The sequence below is a fragment of the Mytilus galloprovincialis genome, chromosome 5, assembly GCF_965363235.1.
Source record: "Mytilus galloprovincialis chromosome 5, xbMytGall1.hap1.1, whole genome shotgun sequence".
NCBI classification, from domain to species: Eukaryota; Metazoa; Mollusca; class Bivalvia; order Mytilida; family Mytilidae; genus Mytilus; species Mytilus galloprovincialis.
In genome coordinates, this window is record NC_134842.1 from 43498795 (window position 1) to 43509618 (window position 10824).

General features: G+C 33.0%; 1 long non-coding RNA gene across 1 annotated transcript; it reads right to left on the reverse strand.

The window, feature by feature from the left end:
• Window positions 1-6015: 6015 nt before the first annotated feature.
• LOC143074534 (uncharacterized) lies at window positions 6016-7995 on the reverse strand. Its single transcript, XR_012977919.1, has 3 exons — window positions 7869-7995; window positions 7424-7553; window positions 6016-6180 (listed from the first exon to the last, which is right to left on the reverse strand). It is a non-coding gene; the product is annotated as an uncharacterized LOC143074534 (long non-coding RNA).
• Between the last annotated feature and the right edge of the window lie 2829 nt (window positions 7996-10824).

A 10824-nucleotide genomic window follows, 5' to 3' on the forward strand; every position in this document is an offset into this window, starting at 1 on the left:
GAGGATCAAAATTCCTAAAAGTTTTGCCAAATACAGCTAAGGTAATCTATTCCTGAGGTAGAAAAGCCTTAATTTTTCAAAATTCACAAGTGTTGTAAACAGTTAAATTATAAATATGACCATAAATGAGCCGACTTAATTTGACATGTGGTAAATCATTTTTTTTTTTTACGAAATCAGCATTAAGAAATCACATAAGGAAACAAACGGATTAGCAATTGTCTTTGTTGTCATATATTGATCGTGTGTTTTAACCATATTGTAAAAAAAAAAAAACACTTTCACAGAAAATGGAAGACATAACAAATATTGATGATGACGAAGAAAGAACATCTAAAAGTTGAAGTACAAACTTAAGTATTTATTTATAATATTTATAATATAAGTTCAAGTTCCGGGTCGAATTCGATCCCGATACCAAATGCCACATGTAGTTTCGAAATGTATGTATATTCTATATCTTCCTCCTTTAAAAGAAGCGCCAACGTTGCTTATGTGTAAAGAAGAACATTTAACAAACGGCATAGATACATATTAATGTTAGCATTAACCAATTTCACAGGATGGCTGTAACGGGTCTTACTACAAGAAAGTTCACATTCCCCCAAAACAAAATGTGCAATACAAAAAAATATATAAAATCACACATTGAGCTGATTTACTAATCCACAAAATATATAAAAATACAAAAGCAATTGTGCGAAATAAGGGATTTGGTCACCATAAAATTGTACAAATACAATGGCACCTAAACGAAAAACCAGTAGGGACATACTTAGATGCCGACTCAAGGTAAGGAAACTAGGACTTGTTGAAATAAAAAGATTTTCACAGCAGAGAAAACCTAACACCTTATTGTCAGCATGACAATACGAATACTTAAAATCGTGGCTAAAAAAAAGTAAGCCGTTCAGTAATTAAGTAGCAATACACAGGAATTTGTTTTTGCAATTCCGATCCGTGGAATTGGTACAATAAGAAAATTGGTAGACAATGCAATCCATTTATATATATATATATATATGTAGCTGAATAATGTACTGTTCAAAGGGCTTTATATGAACATCAAGATTGGTTTCCACATGTTTAACTGTGAATTTTCTGTTTGACAGTCCTTGTATCATATCCGTACCGACATCAGGTCAAGAAATTATTGACATGTCTTTAATAACTTTTTATACCCTCAAACCATTCAAACCAATTTTATCGAAAAATGCTTCAGCCATCTAATAATAATTTGTATTGCATAGCAACGTTTTGGACAAATACACCGGGCCGAATTGCAAAACCATACTCCTAAATGTGTATTGCTTAGTTAAACCTACAGCGGTCGACTTATATCCTGCTGCGTTAGACCTCGCATCTCATGCTGAAGACTTTATTTCCCCAGCGCTTACTTACCATACTAGACTTCACACATCGTTTTCTATGCATTAGAACACTTTTCTTTAAAATCTGTATTAATAAACCTACAAGATTCATACAAAACTAATGTCAAAACGAAACAAGCTATACATCTAATGACAACCACTTTACTGAGGTCGAATCTGATATAGACAATGAACAAAAATCAGTCTTCATGTTATATTATTCCTCAGCTAGATAATAATAAATGATTCATTGTAATGCCCATCAATTTTGAACTCTTATTGGACAAATTCACCGGGACGGAATTATAAAACCAAATTCCTAACTGTGTATTACTGCCTTATACCTTTGCATCTACAGCGCTAGACTTTACATCTTGCGTGCTAGTCTTTATTTCTCAAGCGCTTACTTAAAACCTTCAAATATTCAGTGCTAAGCTCTACAGGAAGTGCCAGAAAACTTTTTCAAATGGTTTAGCTTTCCTTAATGACTACAGTATTGAACACTTGCCAATTTTGATAGGTCATTAGTCTAAATTTCACACTCTAAGATAGTCGTTAAGATAAATTCGTTACATAGTGTGCTAGTGACCTAACACGGTATATATGGCGTCAGTAAATTCCATATGGGGATTCGCTCTCACCCCATATGGAATTTACTGACCCCATATATACCGTATTAGGTCACTAGCTCACTATGCAACTAATAGTATTGCCCACAAACTTTCTTCTTGGACCAATTCACCGAGATGTAATTGCAAAACCGAATTCCTAACTGTGTATTGCTGCCTTATACCTTTGCATCTACAGCGCTAGACTTTACATCTTGCGTGCTAGTCTTTATTTCTCCAGCGCTTACTTAAAACCTTCAAATATTCAGTGCTAAGCTCTACAAGAAGTGCCAGAAAACATTTTCTCGCTAAACCATTTGGCTTAGATTTGATGGCTTACCAGGCGTGTATTCTGCATATTTAAAGACTTTTGTGTGCACTTTATGGTTTGTAGCAATATGCATATGTGTCATATTGCAGTATCACTAAAAGAATGTTTCTATTAACATGATTAATAATCATCTTATACAGATGTGGCTTGTTCAGATTACATAAATCCTTGGACTTCGTGATTTATTTAGTACTTTAAATTTTTAGTCACCTTTGAGTCTTTCAAATGCACGCAACTGAGGTATAAAATTTTAAGTATGGTATATATGATGAGTTTATTTATTTATCATTTATAAATTGACTATTTTTTACCATCAGTGGTTAGCCTATGCTGGCCATACTGTTCCAAATTACAATGTATGCGGAGCTCATTTTAAGGCAGTGTTGCATATTCACAAAAAAATAATGAATTGATTCATGTGGTGGCATGCCTGTATCGCACATGAAAACGGGTATGTTGAACTTGGTTTTTTTAAGTTCATACCTTTTTCTCAATTTATATTTATTACCTTGGATTGTCTTCGAAAAATTCTAAATAGTTTTATAAGCCTGACCATCCATAAACTATTGTTGCCTAAAGTAATGCAATAGTACAAACAAAACCGCTTCAGCCTATAAAGCCCTATGAGTAATTGCGTTTTTCGTATTGCAAATGAAAACAATGTTTGGTAAACAGTTAATATATGTATGTAATAGCAGATATAGTAATTTTAAATCTTCATTGTACGATAGGATTACCCCTGTCAGTTTCCATGCGGAAGGTCGGTGTTTCTTTTTTCGGCACTCCGACTTCAATTTGATTGAAACTCACTGCTGTTGATATGAGATTCGGCTAGATTTAATCTACTTGAATCGATGGAGTTTTCGTGGCATAGTTAACTAATTAGTTCATCTGTTGTTTCGATGGCTATCAACACTTGAGTTTAATTGAATAGAACAACCAGTTCGCCTACATAAGGTTAACGTTCTCTCCAGGAACTCTTTCTCTTCTTTTAAAAATCGGTTGACTGTTCATACACATATCAAAAAGAAAAAATATCGAACTCCGAGGAACATTCAAAACGGAGACCCCGTAGTCAAATGGCAAAATGAAAAGCTCAAACACATTTAGCAAATTTCAGTATAAAGTGATGATTTACATTATTCAAATAGCAATCCAATGACATAAAAAATAATTCAACATCTAAGAAACCAAACAAATAAATAGACACATGTGAATGAATGAATGAATGAATGAATGAATCTTTGTTTTAACTTATAACAAAGAACATGTTAAAACATGCGCATAGCTACACACACACACAAAACAGGATCGACATGCATTTTTAAAATACATATTATATAGATTGAGTCTCATAACTCGTGGTTGTAAAAATAAAATGAATAAATAAACGTTGTTATTTCCGTGTGGTTACGTCTTCAATGAATATACATTAATGATTTTCTCAAAATATGACAGTTACGCGCGCATTGCGAGGTTCCCAACAATCTATATTTTATTGAAACTCGGTGTTCTGAACACCATTTTGAATGCCTCCTTGTGGTTGTAAAACAGGGTTGTTGGCTACGAATCCTGAACTATAATCCTGTTGTGGTTGTTGGGTTGTAACATTTCCAATAACAGGTTGAGGTTGTACGGATGGTAGATATTGATTTGTGATCTGTGGGAGTTGAACTGCCATCATCGTTGGTTGTTGTTGGAGTTGTGGTACATTCTGTTGTTGTTGAAAATTTGTTGCAGGTTGTTGATTGGTTGTCGAAAAATGTTGTGGCATGTTTTGCTGTAGATTGGGTTGTGCCTGAATCATTGTTGGTTGTTGGACGATTTGTAGTGGTGCTGCTTGTTGTTGAATATTTTGTTGTGGCTGATTGTAACTGTTGGTTACAACAGTTTGAACTGGTTGTCGTTGTTGGTAGGAAACTTGGTTTTGTTGTGGTATATTTGATACGGTGTTGTAGGTTTCCTGGACCATTATTGGTTGGTCAGATGCACGCACATTTTGTTGGACTTCTATGGCATTCCCAGAATCATGATAATGTGTCCGTTGTTCGCCATTCCGACCATACCTCGGAGTCTTGACATATCTTTTATTACCAGTCTGTCTATATTCAGTACTCACTGGGGGTACCGACTGTTGATCTTCAAAATTATCATCCATATAGTTATCTAAAATGGATAATGCATATTTGAATGTAGATTTACAAAAGCTACATGTACATACAAATTATTCAGCTTGAACTGAAACTGATTGAGCAACTTCCTTGTTGAAAGTTTGAATTGAGCGTATTTATTGTCTGCTCCTATTTATTTTTTTGGTGCCTACAAAATTTCAGTAGTGTCCTTGTCCAAAAAGATTTACTTTTTCAATTATGAAATAAATTGTAAATTTCGTTTCAAAATGAATATATTGTCAACTTACATGTCTTTGCTCTACCAGGTGCCACTTGATTTCTTTTTATGTTGTGATCAGGTATGGGATAATCTTCATCCGGAACTACGACAGTATCCTTCCAAGCTTCCGGTTGGCGTTTTATATCTGTTCGATCTAGAAAACAAAAGATATGTCATGTTTAGATGTTTATCTTTGCAGCATAGAATATTTCTCTATAAATCATAAAATATATTTGCAATCATACATCAGTATTTTTTAGTCAGATAGTCAAATGTTACCGTTTTTTTTATGTATATGAGTCATAATATTATGTTCAACATTCGATGTACCTATATTTGAATGTTGCGTGTCTGTCTCAAGTTAAACCTACGTATACCGTTTGAAGCATCATAGTGGACCTGGTCCTCGCCTCTTTTGATCTCTTTTGACAACTTTGTGTCTGTGACGAAAACAATAATTGTTAATAAATGTTAAAAATAAGATAATATGACCAAATATAATCACAGTATAGTTTAACAATTACCCAGCATGTATCTTTCTCAACGGAATTTGATGCGACTGTCATAAAAGTGAGAGGTTTGGCGCTATAAAACCAGATTCAATCCACCAATTTTTGTACATTTGAAAATGCCTGTACCAAGTCAGGAATATGACACATGTGACAGTTGTCCATGCATTCGTTTGATGTATCCTTTGATTTTTCCATTTGATTAGGGAATTTCCGTTTTAAATTTTCCCCGGAGTTTAGTATTTTTGTGATTTTACTGTTTTCATAAGAATCGATCAGAATTCGTACTTTTGATTAGTGACAATAACTGAGAGGCACTCCAAGATCATATTTAGTTTACGTATAAAATACAAAGCTTCGACTCACTACACGGGCTATCATCGGTGACAATTTAAAGTGCTTTGGGAAAAAAGAAGAGCTTCCACACTGCATAAAATTGCTTCGGTTAACACCTATTCACCCAAACAAAATTATAAAAAGAACCACTCAATTCTATGAATGTTTCTTTAGAATCCGTAATTTTGATTGGTTAATTAACAACATTCGCGATGCATTCAAATATCATATTTTATTTCCGTATAAACATGATTGGTAAAATACAAAAGCTATGACGGCGTCACAATTCATTGAAAAACAAACGACTCTCAATTTCATAGTTGTAGTATACAAAGAAGCTATAAGTATTGGTTGCTTCTTTTTATAATTGTACAGGTCTGGAATGTTTAAGTCTTAATTTGATAAAAAAAAATAAAGTTGTGATTATGATCAGGTTCACAATTTCTGAAATAAAATGTGTATACCATTATCCTTTGTGTCTGTATCCTTTTCATTGATATCTGATACTTTCTGACGTTTTATTTTTCTGCATTTCACGCACACAATGATGATTGTGAGAATCAGCAGCAGTATTATAAACGTCTGGACCATAAGAATCACAAACGATCCTTTCCCCTGCTTAAAACTTGGAACAGCTGAAAAATATAATTTATCAAAATTGAGAATGAAAATAGGATTTTTTTCAAAGAGATAACAATCCGATCAAAGAGCAGAAAACAGCCCAATGCCATCAATAGTGATCCTTAACCGCTATTTCTTTGTTTGACTTAATAATGAAAATGAATAGGTGTTAACCATGTTAACGTCCATTGGCAAATATTACAATCAATGATGTCAGTGCAAGACGTAGCCTTAGCATTTGAACATATATATATGAAGTCAATGTTATGGTGTGGGTTTCTTGTTATTTTTTTTTTTTTTTTTTTTTTTTTACGTTTTATCACCGCCAGTTATTGTCTGTTGTCTTTTTCGATATAATAAAACACTAATTGACTGGATATTCGTGGAATGGTAAGTTTAATGTCCCTTGGATACAACTATTTCCCTCGGCTATTTCTCAGGACAATAGTTACTCCTCTGGACAATAAACTTTAAGTTACTATTTCACTCATACCCAGTCAATAAGTATACACTATTCTGACTACTGTTCGACTTTATGTTGACAGACAGATCTATTTGTTATTTAAAAGTACAGCTTGACACATGTAGGTAGTCGCGTAGGTAATATATAAAGAAATTTGAATAACAAACACTTCTAACTCTCTTTAGAATCAAACAGTATATCATTCATGACTTTAAATGTTTGATTACCGTTTGTTTCTGGTATATATCAAAGATCTAGGTGAAGCGCGCGGTCATGCTTATTTTGTGGAGCAGGGTCTGCCTACCCTTCCGAAGCACCTGCTATCACCCCGAGTTTTTGATGGGGTTCGTGTTGCTTGTCTTTAGTTTTGTATGTTATGTCTTGTGAACAATAATTTGTCTGTTTGTCTTTTTATTTTTTAACCATGGCGTTGTCAGTTTATTTTCGATCTACGAGTTTGACTGTCCCTCTGGTATCTTTCGACCCTCTTTTTGCATTTCCTCAATTGTTTCTAGTTTGTATATGTTTAGAATTTGAAAGAATCAATCATCGGTAAACTACCAATTATAATCCAATTGTAGTTAAATACTGATCTTCCGAAGGTTATTTTTTGTATCAATTTTGTTTCAGTTGACTGAATCGTATTTTGTAATTCCGGGCAAAATTATTCAATATGCCGAGTATCCCCATTTCTGCATTCTTTGAAATTTAATGCTATTTAATAAATTCTTCATAATTTTTCCTATAATTCTCTATATTCTTTGTTTCCATATCTTATACACATTTGTACTTACCATGACAGAAACTTGGTGCCCAATCGTAACAATTGTTGTGGTTGCCATGAAAAGTTCCAGTTGAGTGATCTGCATAACACGACTGGAAGATCGAGCATTTATCACATCTGTGCTCAAAGGCATCTTCATACTGAAATGGATGTCTTCAAAAGTATCAAAACGGCTTTTCTCGGTCTTAGCTTTTTCTCATTTCATTTATATATATAATATAGTATAATGAACAAATTTAGGGTGTCTCCCTCCATATAATTATGATATCATTACGGTCCGTAACAACCATATTATTTTATTTATTAAGATATATTCCAAAACATTGTTCTCCCAAAGATTAATTACAACTCCCAGTTGACTGAAAAGGAACCGTTGCGTATGCATGCTCACCCAGTAATAATATCATGGTTCATATGTAATTAAGTACATGGCAGAAAAATATATCAAAACCTACCAGACATGTTCCTTGGTTATTCGAACAAAATGAGTAGTCGTCATCACACATTTCCTGTACGGACTGTTTCGTTTCTTTAGAATTGGAATTTAAAAATGACACAGCTTTCTCTTTTTCCAATGATTCTTAAAAAACAAAAAGAGATGGATAGTATCGTTAGTTTATCTCAAATTGTATTGTCACTTGTCGCAGAAAAATGTACATTGTTCGTGATCTTACAAAAAGTGGTCTGTATGACATAAACTCACGATTGTCAAAAAACCTTTGGTTGTCTTTCGAACAAAGCATTTTATATGTGATATATCTTATTATCAACATCCTAGCTGTTATTATTATTACTATTGAGAAGGTAATCTTCGTCCCGGTTACCCTCTTTGTGGCGTGCTATAGCCAAATATTATAATAAGCATTAAAATATGGAAGTAGCGAGCCAACACCGGGGTAGTCAACCAATCAGATTGCAGTATTTTTGCTGCATAAGAAATAAAGCATTTTATATGTGATATATCTTATTATCAACATCCTAGCTGTTATTATTGTTACTATTGCGAAAGTATTCTTCGTCCCGGTTACCCTCTTTGTGGCGTGCTATAGCCAAATATTACAATAAGCATTAAAATATGGAAGTAGCGAGCCAACAAACAGCATTATTTTTGCGAAAGAAAGAACTAAGACTGCATAAAAAGACACTGGTCGGTTTGGAGCAAGGTATTGCAATTCAAATATACGTAATGTGTCCAGGTCAGGATACATGTACTCCTGCCAAGTGCATGATACCACATTTAAAGCCGAATCACGGTGCTGGTCTGGCACTGAGTGTAAAATATTCATATTAATCATATTTTCATCCGTATTTATAATTCGGTTGATCTGTAATGGTGTTTTTTTTTCAACTCAACGTTCCAGATCATATTATTAAGCTCGTAGGTCGAGCTTTATGTTATCTTGTTCAATCGAATTAGAAGTCTTAAGAGTTGTTTATTTTTTATTTTCTTTTTTTTTTTAAAGTTGAAATGATATTACGCTTTCTCTGATTTGTCTGTATGTTATGTGTGGTCTTCTATCATACAGAAAACATAACCAAGAACCTCGGCCAATTGATATAAGTTAGCAACATTTGTAAAAACCATGTACCTGTAGAAGGAATTGTAGTCCCTTCATTCTGTTTAATCAATGTCCACAATAGGCAAACTGCAGCGAGCTGAAAGAGATGTAAAATGACTACACTAACGTCTTATATATAGATGTTGCTACATATGAAATAAATCTTCACTGTCGCATCCAATGACGAAAATGCTGTTTCCTCTATAGCTTCTTTCTACCGTAGATTTTTCAGTTGAACCTTGCAAATTTGAAAAGATACCTTGTTTCATTAATTTTGCATAATAAAAAGAAATAAATTTAAAAGAAATAGATATGGTTTAATTTAGTTTATGCATGTACAATAGTTTTCCTGCCTTTCGAGCTGTAATGGACTTTTTAATTTTCAATAACGCTTCTCATTACATTTTGTATAATATTGTGTAAAGAACATATGAAGAGTACTTTTCTAGGTAAATGGATTTGAACGAAATTTACCTTGCGTTTGAATTTTTCTGACATTATACGTTCTTTCCTCTCTACTATTAACGAATCTTTGTTTTGAATCGACAGTTCTTAATTTATAGGTTTTTGAACTATCAACATTGTAAAGAGGTAAACGGTGCATTAGTATTTTTAAATTAACAGGGATCATATTTCAATATTTAATAAGTAGAAATTTAATAATATTCAAACCCCCAACTGACATATCTTGCATTCTATCAGGGAAGTTGGCAGAACTGGACAAAAATTGATACAAAATAGATGACATTATTGGCTTTTGTGTCCATTTATCTTATCAATAAAGAAAAGAACTACATCAAATATAAACAAATAATATCTTTTATGAAATTAAATACAAGGGCATCAGATACATTTTCAAAAATGTGTACCATATTGCCAAAACTAAAACCGAGGGGAAATTTTAATCAATCTGCATTTTGCAGACTTGCAAATTAAGACTGCAGAATTAGTTAACCTGTATTCACTGACAGTAGTCGTATCAATTTATAATTTTGTTTCTTTTTGGCTAGTTATTTATAGGTTTAATTGATCCAACTTATTGTGTACTATACATATATGAATATCTTTTTATTCTTTCTTTTTGGGGCTGTTTTTTTTTGTTATCTATATCAACCACACTTGCATTAAAAAGCAGTAGATATTTTTTTTCTTTCAAATATTATAGATTCTTTATCTTCTTATTCTTTAAGAACATTACTTTCTTTATCTTATTGTTTGGATTGTATTATGAAAAGTATTGATGCTGTAATGTCTATGCCCTTTGGGAACCATAACTGGAAATATAATATCTTCTTCTTCTATATATATTACACACCATAATAATACGAAATCTTTAAAATCGTTAAAATTCGCGCACCTCCATCTTAATATGTGTTGTTTTTTTTTAAATCACCAAACAGCTGTTCAACAAACATTACAAACCTTATAGTTTCAATCAGTACTTTCCGGTTTTACCTAAACATGCTAAAGCTAAATATAAATATGACAGGTAGACCGGGCTTTTCCACTATTAAAATGCAGATTTTAGGCAAAAATGACAACTAAGCTAGTCCGCTCAAATTCGTTCTCACATGTACAAATCATGATAATTTAAACGGAAGCCATCGTTCCAAAACTAACATAGTTTATCATTACTTTAATAGATTCATCAAGGATTTGTATAGTAAATCCTTGGATTCATTAACTTAATATAAAAAAAGATGTGGAATGAGTGCCAATGGGAGTACTCTCCAAGTCACGGTTATATGTATAAAAAGTTTATAGACCCGCCAAAGTAGGCCTTCAACACGGAACCCGAAGTTTCCTCACATCAAACAGTAAGCTATAACATGTGTAATAAGGTCCCGTAATG